The sequence below is a fragment of the Anser brachyrhynchus genome (genome assembly GCF_964034855.1).
Source record: "Anser brachyrhynchus genome assembly, chromosome: 8".
NCBI lineage: Eukaryota > Metazoa > Chordata > Aves > Anseriformes > Anatidae > Anser > Anser brachyrhynchus.
In genome coordinates, this window is record NC_137702.1 from 26,162,751 (window position 1) to 26,176,665 (window position 13,915).

Sequence of the window (13,915 nt, forward strand, 5' to 3'; positions counted from 1 at the left end):
GTGTAAGTTTGTATAGAGAGGCGGACAGGCTTTCCTTAGGCACTCTGGCCTGTTTCCTATTTATTCTGCAAGAGCCTTAAATCAAGCACAACTTTACTGGTTACAAAAAAATAAAATCAAAGCAAAACACGCTCGTCTTTCACGTAGGGTTCCCCCACGCTAGGACGCGGCAGCCTGCTGACACGGAGGCGCAGCCGCCCCCCCGCCGGCTCCGCAGCCGGGCGCGGCGGGAAGCCCGCTCCCTGCCCCCGGCCCTCGGCTCAGCCTCGGGGAACCCGCCGCGGCGGCGCGGAGCTCCGGGCCGCCGCCGAGGGAGGACGCGGCAGGACAGGACGCGCAGCCCCCTGCTCAGCCTCGTCCCTGGCGCTTTTATTTCTGTGAACAGCGCCCAGGCAGCGCCGTGCCTCCCCCCCCCCGCGGCACCGCACCGAGCGAGCTCCCGGCCCCCTGACCCCGGGGGCGGCGGTGCGAGGAGGAGCCCGGCGGCCGCTCCGCCTCTCTCCCTCCTTCCCTCCCTCCCTCCCTCCGCCCGTCCCTCCCCGGGGCTGCCGGGATGTTTACGGGCCCGGCAGGAGCGGCGGGGGGCGGAGAGCAGCTCGGGGCCGCGGCGGGTGCCCGAGGGGCCGGCGGGGAGCCCCGCTAGGCGGCCGGCACGGCGCGGCTCCGCTCGGCTGAAGGTAACGGCAAAGGCCGCCGGGGGGGCGGGAGGCGAGGGGGCCCCGAGGCGCCGCGCAGGAGGAGGCGGAGGCGGCACCGGCGGCCCCCCGGTGAGCCGGGGCCGGGCCGGGGGCCGGGGGCCGGGATCCGGGGCCGCGCCCGTGCCCGCCCGCCTGGAGGCGCCCCCCGCCGCCCCGCTCCGCCGCCCGCCGGGGTCCCGCCCCCCGCCGCCTCCCGTTGGCCGCCGCGGCCCCGTCTCGCAGCGCCATTGGGCGCCGCGGCTGTCGCTCCGCCCGCCGGACGGGGCCGGGCGGGGAGGACCCGGGGGCCGCGGCCTGCTGCGGGGCGCGGGGGGCGAGGCGGGCCCGGCCCGCGGGGAGCCGCTGCCGCGCCCCCGGCACCCTCCTCGCCTCAGGGGGCGTCCGGCGGCCCCCAGCGCCCTGTCGTGGCCGTGCGGGCCGCCCTCAGCAGCCCGAGCTCTGTTTGGTATTTCGTGAAAAGCATCACTTCTTCAGTGCCGGCACCCGTCAGGGGCATAAAACTTCTGGCAGAGCACAGTAAATCGTGCGTGTGGTACCTCACACAGGCATTTCGTTACTGACACTGGAAAAAAGAAAAGTTTCTTAATTATTTCCCCGCTTCCTCAGCCAACTGAATGGTAAACTTTTTGGGGTACCTTTGAGGTAATGGTATCATTTTCTGGGGCTGGAATGGCAGCACCACTTCCTGGGAGAGGGTCAGGCACACGCAGTAACTTCCCTGAGGTGCAGCGTGTATTGCCTGCGGGGCGTTACAAGCCCGAGGTGCACAGACGGCAGGGACAGACATACCGTTCCGTAAGGGAGATGCTTTGGGTGGCTAGGTGCCATGCGGATACCTGCTGAATCAGCAAGAAGGAAGTCTTAAAAGTATTCTCCTTTCAGTGCTGCCCAGGAGGCAGCTCAGCGCTGCACTGCCTGCATCTGAAGGTTGGGACTCAGGCTGTAGGGGGGTGAAATGCGGTAGAAGACCCTCCTTAGTCCATGGGCTGTGAAAACGTGAGCAGAGGGAAATTGTGTAGCTGTGGAAAGAGGGAAACTTACAAGTAACACCAGGCTGCTTTAAAGTAAGAGTTTAAAGCCCTACGGTGTTTATTATTATTATTATTACTGATACAGGGAGAAAACAGGAGACTTCCATGCTCTTTACTTTCAAAATGTTCAGGATGTTTTATTTAGGGAGATCTGATGTTGGGGTAGATGATTTTCAAAGCACAATTAGAGGCTTTCAATGAAAGAGTAGAGATATTGCCTCTCTCCTAAGTATTTTGTTCAACGTACCAATCAGTCATTGAAGTAAAAAAAAAAAAAAAAAAGTTGGGGGGGCAAGGACTTTTGTTCAACTGAAAATCTTTTTGATTGACTTATTCCAGGGTCTAGAAGAATTAGACAAGTTGAACCTCATCCCCACCTTAGATTTTTTTTTCAAAGGAGGAAAACATGTACTATTTCAGAGTTGTTCATCTGAAAACTTCTGAACGGATATGTCTTTCATGCCAGTTTCTCATAAAAAGACCTGTCAGAAACAAAGTGCCAGAAGTCAGTTGCTGGTCTTACTAGGAGCTGTGGTATCATCTGAATTGTAAGGCAGAGCAATGAAGCCCACACATACTTTTCTTTTTTTGTGTGCAAGAGTTAAGTTGAACACAGGCAGCCCAGTATATTTGTCCACTGAGATAGTTTGGTGAGGCAATTTGCCCATGCATGCGAAAAATGTGTATTTCATAAGCTTAGTACAATATCCTGCGTTCACATGAGTGCTGCATTCGCTTGTGTCGCCATCGATGCCGTGTTGCCTTCTAAAGACTGGCGTTTTTCCAAACATCTGTGCTGAACTGATGAGTTCGTTTTACCTTGAAAGGTCTCCAGGGAAAAGGCAAACTGCAATAACCTCTCCTGTACCTCCCAGGCAATCTTCTGATTGTTTGGGGCTTATCCAGGAATCCTTCCCGATCCCCAAGTGGTAGTGCTTGGGAGCAGGTGGGAGGGGGAGATCATCTTATACAGGTTGATACTGTGAATAACCGTAGTAGTTTACTGGCTGATTAATTTCCAGAAAATTTCTTCAGTTTAGCTACGTTGCGTGTGCTGTGCCACAGAGATGAAAATAACTGCCCAAATTCCAAAGCGGTGATAAGAACAGCCCGTAGAGCACTTGTTTGCTGTATTTGTCACGATTTGAACCCCACTGACCACGCGGGAAGTAATTTAGCCCTGCAGTATACAGTACAACATTGCTACCTGTCGCCTTTTTAATAAAGTGTTAAAGGGATTCTTTTTGTCTGGGTAGTTTAAAAAACCAACCAACCAACCAAAAAAAAACTGAAGAGAAGTAATACTGTTAAAATGAGTTGCTTCTCCGGTGAAGATAATCCTGTGTGTCTGTCTCTGGAATGTGGGACGTAACTGGGATTCAGTCATCATTTCTGCAGCTAGAAAATACTCTGTGTATTTCAAGTGCAGTTATTCCCTATTGGGCCAGCAGAGCACACGTGCTTATGTAAGGGGCTTTGTTAGGAAATTTTAAACAAGATCCTGAAAAGAGGAATTTGTAAGAAAACGGTATAAACGTACAGGTTAGATTCTTACTGTACATAATTTAATCTTGTGGTACTAGTGATTTCTTGCTATTGATTATAGGTGACAATTTAAATAGACTGTCTACTTCATCTGGCATTTGGGAGCTTGCATTCAAGCCTCTTTGCTTTAATCTGCTAGGGACAATTTATAACAAAGTTATTACAGTTACATTTAGTAGCGAGGTTTGTGTTGGACCAGATTAATTGCTTTACAGTGTCATAAGAGTACATGTGCAGCTTATAGATTAGGTACTCGCTGAAGTCTTTGGGGAAATCTGAGGTAGGTGTTGCAAAGTGATGAAGAACCAGTATTTCAGTTCATTTTAATGTTCTGCTGTCAGTATACAAGGCTTGTGAAGCTATTGTTTCCTTGAAAACTAGAAGGCAAAAATATCTCAGGTGAATTTAAAGTTCATTCTAAAATAAGTAGAAACTTGCAGTGGGAAAATGCATAGCATTCTGTCCTGCAGAGGCCCTTCTTCTGTACCCTTTTCTTCCTCATCTGAGAGCAGATCCAAAAAAGGAGTTGTCTTCGCAGCAGTAAATTTCCAGTACTTGCCCTGAGTGAGATTCAGAACTGTGAGTTAGGTGCGTGGGCTGCTTCTGAAGTTCATGGAGATAATTAGGACTTGAGAGCGGGAGCAGTGAGCAGCCTGCACACCCTGCACATGTACAATTAGTCATTGAGGATACTCCAAAATCAGAAATGGATCTTGCAGGTTTTAGCCAGTGGTGGTTTAGTGTAAAGCACGGAAACAGCTGTGAACGCGAGTGTTGGCTTCCTTCTGAAGTGAGCGTGCTGGCTGCTGCCTGCCTTGCTTCTGGGCCCGAGGATCCTGCAGCACTCAGCACAGTCATGCGTAGTTGCAGGATCCAAAGGTAATGCTAGTGAGGAGATGAGAAAAAAATAGTTGAATGTGTTCCGTAGTTCTTCTCTGATTCTATGTAATGCTTCATTCATTTCATCATCTCTGGGGTAGCTCAGGTTTTAAGTTATATACTACAGATAAGAGTGGGTTCTTTCTCCAGCCAGCAAATGGGCAAATGATACCTGGAATATGATACCACAAGGTGTTATCTTGTATTGGTTTCGAAGATACTTAGACACTTCTTGTAAGAATTTTATGGAATTTATTGTTAAATACCTGTTCCTCTTCACTTGTAATGGTGTAGGCATTACCAGCCGTGGTTGGGGTGCAGTCGTGTGCAGCCAGCCACCTGGACGGGATGGTTTTCCCCTGTGCCTAGCAGTAACGGTTTGTCTGACAGTGGTTCCAGCCTCTTCATTTGTCCCGCGTCTTTTTAAACTCCTATGTGAAACTCAGCTGGTTGCACTTTTACTAAATCTCTTCAGCATCTCTTTATGGATAATTTATTTTCACATATGCATTTAAAACCATCCCTTTGTTATGGAAAGGGTTCCTCTTCACCCTGCCCACCTGTTGGAGTGGGGTGGTGTTGGGGTTGTAAGGGTTTTCAAATCACATCTTGGCTTCCTTTCTTCTGAAATCTTAACTACTTTATTTGTTGTTGTTGTTGTTTTGACTTGTTAATCTGGTCATTTATTTTATTTCCTCTTCCTACTTACCTGTACGGTGTTTTGGTGACAAAACTTGGCTTTGCCTGGAATAGTCTCTACTGTATGTTGCCTCTTGCCTTTCTGTCATAGCTATTTTGAATTTAAATACTTTTTATCATCCCTGCCTAAGGATGAAGTAAAACGGTATGTGGCAAGCTCATGTAATAGTGCACCATTTCCAGAAGGGAGATGTTCAGTTTCTTCTGTGATAGCCTTCCTGCACCTCCCGTGTTTGAACTTCCCTACTTCCCTTTCCTCAGCAGGCACTCAGCAGCTTACCTTACTTTGCTGGGGCTGGGCAGCCCCAGGAGCCCCGCGGTAAGGAGCAGGGTCTGCAACACGTGGCTGAAGGTAGGGAAGCAGCAGCAGCACGTACTCGGTTCGTGCCATCTTGAGAGCTGCATCCTTACAGAGGTGGCGGCACAACAGATTGTGATGTGGGCTGAGGACTTGCTCTATTGATAGTACAGTGCTTAGATGCGATATGTGAATCGTGGTCATGTCATAGGGAAAAGTTTTGCAGGGAGTGAAGTATATCCTTTGTAACTGGCTGCACGGTGTGGAGAAATGGCTATCAAATTTATTTCCAGGTGAATAGAAGCTAAATGAAAATGGAGAAGGATCCTGATGCCCAAATGGTTTCAGGTCTTTTCTTCTCCAGTTTGCCTGAGATAGCTAACAAACCGCTGAAAAAAGAGCAAGTCAGTGCATGTACAACCCTTTGGGAGCATCTTGAAAGATAAGCTATCTACCTGAGTGACACAAATGAAATGGAGATGTAAACAAAACAATACTCCTTAAATTGTGCGAATGAATGAAGAGGAAGAGAAATAGATCTGTGAATTGTGGACTTTCGTTTTCTATTTAGACAGTATTGACAGTAAATGGACTCTTAGTAGTTGGGAAATGACAGTGGCTGGCACCTGTGTTTTCAGGGTCGGAATAAAAAGCGTGCCTGATAAATCTGGATGGATGATAAAATTATATATGAACTGTAAGTGTATTTCTTTACTTCTTTTTGTAAGTAATTCTGTTTGTTTATGGTTACTTCTGCTCTTGTTAAAAGCAACACTTAACCCAGCTTAATTATCTGTGCCTTTTCGACCTTTTCTTTAGAGCTTTGAGTAGACAGACAGCCCAGGATTAGGGAACGTGGACATAAGTTTGTTTTTAAAAACACGATCACAACAGGATTAGTTATTTCCATATAGATAGATAATAGCTACTTTTTGCTCACAAATGCTGAGGATTTGTGTTGTCCACCTTCAAGGTTGTCCCTACAGAACTGCCATCCTACAGGGAGTATTCATCTGGTAGTGTGGTAAAAAATTAAACGTTTTTGGAAGCACCTAAATTAAGGCTAATCCTACTTCTGTGTGTACGTGGGTATTCAATAATTTTTACCACTTACAAGTTGCAAATACATTTTTTTCCTCCAATATGGGTGCTTCTATAGACAACTTTACAAACAAATATGTATTTGCTTCATATTTTAGAAGTTTTTTTTAAATGTGAAGCGAATATTTAATTTTTTACCAGTTAACTAATAATAATCATTCTGCATATACAAACATGTTCATATATATATATATGATTTATAAATATATATATAGAAGTGTATGTGTGTGCATATTTATATACTATTTTACATATATGCATACGTTATATACACACACAGTGTGTATATAATATACACTAATTGGGGTAATTTACAAATTTTACTGTGCTAATCATTAACTTGGCCTTTCAGTCTTGAGTTTGCTTTATCCCTTGCCAATTAAGGTCTTGACTGTCTTGGCAGAGATCGAGCAAGTATGAACTTAAATGCATTTTGCTTTATTGATGCAGATATCTAACTTCAATGTTTAGGGAGTGAGAAAAAATAAAATAGTGTGTTAATTATTTGGCGTATATCAAATATTCATTCATCAAGTGAATGAGTAGTTTAAACAATCAGCCACATTGCAATAGACTTTAAATTAAATAAGTAATGTTTTAGTGAGTACACTATGGATTGTATGTTTATCATAACAGCGGACCAATAAAAAGTTTAGTATATTTGAGAAATGAGCAGCATGGGCGGGGCCGGGACAAAGGAAAGGACAGGTAGATGGTGGTTGAATTGTTTGTTGTAAACTGTTACACGTTCTTCAGTATAGAAAATGAACTGGGGCTGGAACCAGGTGACCTTTAAGGTCCCTTCCAACCTGAGCCATTCTGTGAACGTGTGAAGAAGATCCTGGGGAGAATTAGGGTTAACTGTGGGTATATGTGGGGGTCAGTGCTATAGGCTGGAAAACGTAACTGTTTGGTGAAGCTGCCTAGATGTGACTTTGTCCAGAAGCCTACTTGGTTTATTTCAAGTATTGTCTGTAACATGGGTTTCCAGGTACTCATTCGGTATATTTTGGTCTTTGAAGAGAGATTGCAGAGTCCTGTGATGTGAGAAACTGGCTGTTCAGTGTTAGAAGTCGCTGCCCGGTGGGAGTGGAGGAGCCTGGTGTGAGGAGCTCCGTTGACTGTGTGCATCTTGCTGTCCTCTGGTTCTTCAGGGTCCCATGGTGGGAGTAAAGCCAAGGCACCACCTCTTAATGCTACCGCACCTGGTTCTTCTGGTACTGAAATTAATACTGAAACTGCTTTTTGTTCCTGGGGAAGCCCTGGGCTTTGTTTCAGAAAGGGGGTGTTGTATGGCGTGTGAATCTGGACAAGTGTCAGTGACCTGGTACAGGGTGTTGCAACGTTTGGCTGCCGTCCAGGAGTTCGGGAGCAGGAAGCAGGAGATGCTGCTTTGGTTATATTTTGCTCATAAACCTTAAGCGTGACTAGCCACAGCCCAACTGCACTGATTGACTCTTTTTATTATTTTTTTTTAATATTTAAAGTGTTTCAGCGTATTCGATACTTTCTAATGCTGTTTGAAAGCAGAGTGTGTAACTCTGTGACTAGACGGTGTTGTAATTTGTGATTTCTAATCAGATATCATTTTAGTTATCTACTTCACTCAGGAATAATTTACTGAAAAGACACTGTGTCTGTCTTTGGAAAACTTGTTTTACAGTTGGAATCTCTTGCCGTTCATGTTAAATATACCATAATAATTATGAGTCTTTGAATCCCAGTGATATAGAGGTGGATGAATCACTTCTTGAAATGTATTTTAGCACAGATGAGTTGAGTTTCATCTTTCCAGTTACATTTGGGGAGAAAAGAGGAGAAAAAACAACAGCACAGTTTGAAGTAAGAGAGCAGTTTTAGGCAAACTGCTGGGGGCATTTTCTTAATTGTGTCTTTTGGAGGTACTCAGGTACAACAAGTGTAGGAAGGCTTTGGGTACGTCGGCATTCTAAGAGCAGCTTCTGAGGTACTGCGTGCAGGTTGCTGTTCTTTAAGTATTTGGTTATCCACTAAAAATACTATGTATGAAACTGAAGGGACTTTCACTTTACAAGCAGAGCATTTCTGTTATGACATCAAAACATATGTTTGACTTGTTCAGTGTCAGAGTGTGAGGGAAAAATATATTTTAATACTGGATAAGTATAGTAGATCTAGTTTGCAGTACCGGACATGACTTCAGACTGCCCATTTCTTTGAAGCAATACTGTGACTTAACATGATGTGCGTGATGAGGTCGCAGTCCTGGGTTCACAGCTGCTGACGTTCTCCTGCTTCATGCAGAATCTTCCCCCAGCACGTTTTAAGACAGAAGGCTGCTGATTCTCATCCTGAAAACTTGTAACCTCAACTGCAGCCTGCACGCTTGCTGTCAGCGTTAAGTGGGTGCTGAGGAAAGTTGAGTGCTGCTGACCTGAAGAAGTGTGGGCCAGGCTTGGCCAGCAAGCTGGTTGCCTCCAAACATCTTGGAAGAGAAGAAGCACGGCTGGGAAAGCGGTTAAGTGTTTTATAAATCGGCAGGATGCCTGCTGCTTAACCTGTATGCATCAGGCTTAAGGGCCAAGCTCTTACTGCTGTGGTAGCAGAGGAAAAAACGGCCCAAGGTTTGTCTCCTCCCAAAAGGTGTGTGCCTTAGGTCGGGGAGCGGCGAGGTGCTGTGAAGTCAGGGCAGAACCAGCATCACGCCATGAGAGCTGGGCTCCCCCAGAGAAACTTTTGTGGTCACCAGCGGGGCGGTGGCTGGGTAATTGGGAGTTACTTCCTGGTCTGGGTGCTCGAGAAGGCCTTGGAAATGTAAGCCATTGTTTCCAGAGCACAGGTTTTTAGTTTTAACCGGGGTGACTAATTTAGGAATCTACAATTCGTCATTTAAAATGCTTGTTAAATGCTAAAGATTGACACCAAAAACTAGGTAATATATAGGGTGTTAAATGGATGATTGTTTATGGAGGGCCTTGGCTCCAGCCTAAATAAAATAATATAATAGTTATAATAGAAACTAAAAATACCTGCCTTTATTGACAGTGTAATCCAGAAGTAAACATAGGACATTCCGTCCTCTTTGAAAAGGCACTAAAGCAGCCGTGTGCCTGATCAGCGTGTTCTCAACGGAGCACATTCATGTTCCTTTGTGTTAGCTGTTGGGTGGAATAGTTAAATTTATGTTCTGCAGAAAAAAAAGCTAAGATTTTCTGTAGAACAGCAGCATTCAATTATTCTTAAGTATATACTTTTGTGGTTGTCGTTGTAAAGTATAGCTGTTGTTTCTTCTTTGACATTGATTACCGAATGTCTCCAGTTAAGGTGCCAAATTAACAAATAACATTATATAGCATGTTGCTAGAGGAAACCATATACTGTTGAGGCTATTAATGATGCTTTCTACAGAAAAGTATTGTATTCTTGTGTTGTTGTAGAATTGCTGTCTGTTAAAACAAAACATCATTGCCTGACTTCTGTGAAATATGTTCCAAAGTATATGGTTTAGGAACTTCAACCTATGAAAATAATGTTTGAAAAAGCATGTTTCCTGTGATTAGGCAGTGCATTTAAGCTTTGTCTCCTTAGATAATTTGATCATGCTTATAAAGACTTAGTTGCAGTGAAAAAAAAAAAAAGTCTTAAAGATTTTAAATTGTTCCCAGATAACACTTCTAAAGAAAGAGGAAAAAAGGTATTTCAAAATATATTCTGGTGAAATGAACAGGAACCACAGCTCGTCACTGTCAGGAGTGGGTTGTCTGCTTTGATTTCACTGGCAGGGTCAGTGATAGTCTCACCTCCTTGTTAATGGGCCTGAGGAAAGCCAGGCGAAGGCAGGGTTTTGGTGTACAGCAGGACGTAAGTACCTTACATCTGGTTTGTTTCTGGCTGCTGAAGTGGAAGGGTAGAGCATATTTGTGCCTTCCTGCTACTACAGTTATTATCTTCCTGCAGTTCTTTGTTTAATTGCCCAGGAACTCCAGGGTATTTTTTAAACTCAGATTTCTGTCTTAGTCTCCCTCTTTGTCTTACCTACGCTGTTTCCCAGCCATACTTGTTCATTTCAGTCTCAATCAGGTTTCCCTGTCATGGGTATGAGTCTCTTTATTATGCTCTATGACATTCAGCAGTGCTCTGTATCCCACACGCTGGATTTATATGCATCTCAGGTGGGCATCTCTGGATTTCTAGACTTCTGTTTAAAAATCGGAAGTGCTGATTATGGGACTTGACCTCCCTGTTGGGGTATACAAATGAGCAATTGCAGGTTGGGCTACTTTGTGTCTTTGCATAATCTAATTCACTGTTGAGGATTTAGCTTCCTTTTCTTGTTTTGTAGAGTCGATGCATGGAGTAAATAGTGTCAATTAAGGAAGTGGTTCTGCAATTGCAATTTCAAATGAAAGATAGCTTGTCTCGTTTGTGTACCCTGGTACTTTATCCTGCATCCCTAATTTGCAGGTGGCCTACTGTTTTGATCAACTAAAAGGACAGGCGTTTAAAGTGTTTGTTGTTTACCGAAAATCTTCTTCTACCTGCAACCATAACTGAAGTATAAGCAAGAAGTAGTATTAGTAGCCATAACTGAAGTATAAGACGTATGTGCTTGTGTTCCTGTAACCAGTCATTGCTGTTGCACGCAGCTTGGCCTTCATTATTTAAAAATATTAGTCATAGTTGGCATTTTGGGTGCTGCTGTAGTTTCACCTCTTGCTTCCTCTTGTCAGTTTTCCATGAACCAAGGTATTTAATAGTGGTGGATTTGCAGAAGGAGGTCATTGTATGAGTTGTTTAAAGAGGAGAAAGACATGTTACATGTTATATTGAAATGGAACTTGTATTTAACAAGTGCAATTTAACAGTATTAAACAAGCGATGACTCTTGGGCAGTATTCTTAGTGCCTTTTTACCCATAAATTAGATTGTGAAAAATGCTTTTAAATTTAAATTCAGACAACAATTATCACTCTTCCTAGGATAAGTATCACACCACTTATTTTGACCTCTGGAGTTTATTATCAAGGCGAAAGGCATGCCTTGCCGTGAAAACAGTCTTCAAGCAGCAGAATCTAATTCTTGCTTATGTTGACAAACAGTACAAAAGATTCATTTTGCATCCTTGGCATTTTTTTGCATCCCTGGCATTTTGCATGATCAAAATGCCAAATTACTCTAAAATGTGAATCTATCACGCAGTCTTCAAAGATAAAAACAAGTAAAAAAATAATAAAAGGACTTCCATATAAGGACAGAAAATACAGATCTCTACCTTTCGTCTGCAAAAGCAACAACAAACCCCCAAGTTGATAGATCTTCTGTGTTTCTTATGGTAGAACATATAGAGCATATTTGTTACCTCTTCAGTTCTCTTTATTTCATTATAAAAGTGAGCCGCTGGCAGGGGTAATTGTATGACTTCTCCTCTTACTCACATTCGACCAAATCAAAAAGGGAAAAAAACATAGACATCAGATAACCAACTACTTCCAGCTGGTGCCTCTGACCATTCAGAAGGGTGCGTTATATAGTTCCTGAGCTGAATCACTACGCGTTGTCTGAATGTGGCAGCTTAGATTTCCATGGTCTTGGATAAATACCTGTAAAAGAGGATAAAGAGTCTTATATTATGACTTTTCCCCGGGAATTTTGATACCTGTAAAAGAGGATAAAGAGTCTTATATTATGACTTTTCCCCGGGAATTTTGAATAAAGTGTTTGTGACCCATAGGATTTACCTGTTGGTGCATTATGTGGTCAGTGTTCTTTAAGGTGTAAGGGATTTGTTAAAACACTGCAAATTTTTCATTAGAGGTATTGATAGCATCAAAAAGATGAAAATTCGTATGGTTGATAATACTCTTCAGATTAGTGCTTCAGCAAAGAATTCCTGGATTCTTGGCAATGATATAAAGATGTCAACAGTAAGAAATGAACAGAAAAAAATCCTTGAGATCCTCCAGAATTTGTCTGAAGCAGTGACAACTATATAGACCTCTCAGAATCCAACTGGAGAACTTAGGTGCAGTCTTGTGACAACAGTTTGATATACATATATATATATATATATATTTATTTTTCAGTGCAGTTGTGTTAGGATTTCCTGCCTTTGGCAGGGAGGCTGCATGGGAGATGCTATCGGACCTGCAAGCAGTTGTCAATATTGGCATCCTGCAGCTGGCTGGAAGGTTGCCCAGTGAGCTTGGCACGCCGTGCATCTGCCAGCTGTTTTCACCTTTTGCACTAATACTATCAGAAATCTTTGCAGTTTCTGCCTGGTTTTCTTTGGCTCGTACCTCAGTTTGATCACTTACTTGTTTGCTGTTGACATTCCTGAAATTGCTTTTTTGGAGCCCTTTTGGATTTGGATTAATTACAGCTAATAGACAAAGTAGCAGAAGCACCGAAATGTGTGCTTTACGGAGGAATGCCAAGGATAGGCAGGAAAAGTTGTTGAGACCCTTGCTCACTCAGGAGGATGGCAGTGGTTTGGGGCTAGGAATGGTTGATGGTACAAAAGGGGCTTGGGATAACTGCTTTGAACTGAGAGAGCAGATTGGTGCTGGTTTGTTTTGTGTAGCCGTGCACTGTTTAGTGCTAGGGCTGAGTTTTGAGAAACTCCACACGGCTGCTCTGCCGTTATTTGATTGATAAGTAGTGTTAATGCAATGATGCTGTAATGTTACTGTGAACACAGGCTATTTGTTAGAATTTCTTCAATATTTTGCAATGGGCTTTATAAAAATAATGTCTAAGGTTTACTGCTTTCTCTTTGGAGCTATTTCAAGACTGTTAATATTGTCTAAAGGAATTACTGAGAAGATTTATTCTGTCTGTATGTTTTACCAGGTGAATGCTTTTATGATAGTGTGAATGCTTTTATGCTGAACTTCAATTAAACCCTAGTTGAAAACTTCATGTGCTCATTCTCAAGAAAGGTTTGTGAAACAAACAGCTCTGTATGCAGAAGCACAAGTTAGCAGTATATGAAGCATATAGATCTATCGGAATACAATTATCATAGGAAATTTCCTAATGGTAAAGATTTAAGAGTTATCAGGAGGAGCGTGTTATTTCAAACTGTCTCTAGAATGTTAAGGCTTTGGAGCAGGAAGTAAATATATGAATAAATAAAATACGGAAAAGCTGGCGTAGTTTCCCAGTTGGCGACGTGACTTGTTCCTCTGCAGGCCTTGCCAGGTTTCACCAGGTTACAGTCAGAGACAGAGGCTCTGTGTTTGTGTGTGTGCTGAAAGGGTTGTTCAGGTAAACCTTGATTTCTTTGTTCACGTTCAGGGCTGCTGGTGAACCTTGTTGTCTGCACCCCAACATAGATGGCATGGCGCTCCTCGTCGGCACCAGCAAAACTGGGTGCTGCACCTGCTCCTCCGCCCCTGCGCTTGCTTATCCCCTAAAATCCACAGATAAATTAGTGTGGCACAAACAGTGTGCGTGCAGCAGTTGTAACTCCTCTGCTGTGTCCCTTCTGCCTACAGGCCTGGGGTACTGGCCCACGGGTACTTACGGGGTTTATTTAAGAAGCACCCGGTGCCTCAGAAGAGCAATGGGACCATGCAGCCTACATCGGGTAGAGCCGTGTGGCTCAAGTCTTAGAAGTGTTTAAAGCACATCCAGGAGGTACAGATATATTCATGGCGATTTAGTTCTCCTATAGAACAGCTGGA

The 13,915-nt window shown here is 43.9% G+C and overlaps 1 protein-coding gene across 2 annotated transcripts in view; it reads left to right on the forward strand.

Moving 5' to 3' along the window:
- Positions 1 to 494: 494 nt before the first annotated feature.
- Positions 495 to 13,915, forward strand: part of NEK7 (NIMA related kinase 7) — a 69,260-nt gene continuing 55,839 nt past the window's right edge. Inside the window, exon 1 of one of the 2 annotated variants that reach the window (XM_080601755.1) lies at positions 495 to 677. The gene's annotated coding sequence lies outside the window, so the exon portion shown is untranslated. The remainder of the gene's footprint in view (positions 678 to 13,915) is intronic. The other variant, XM_080601754.1, reaches the window with a different exon arrangement.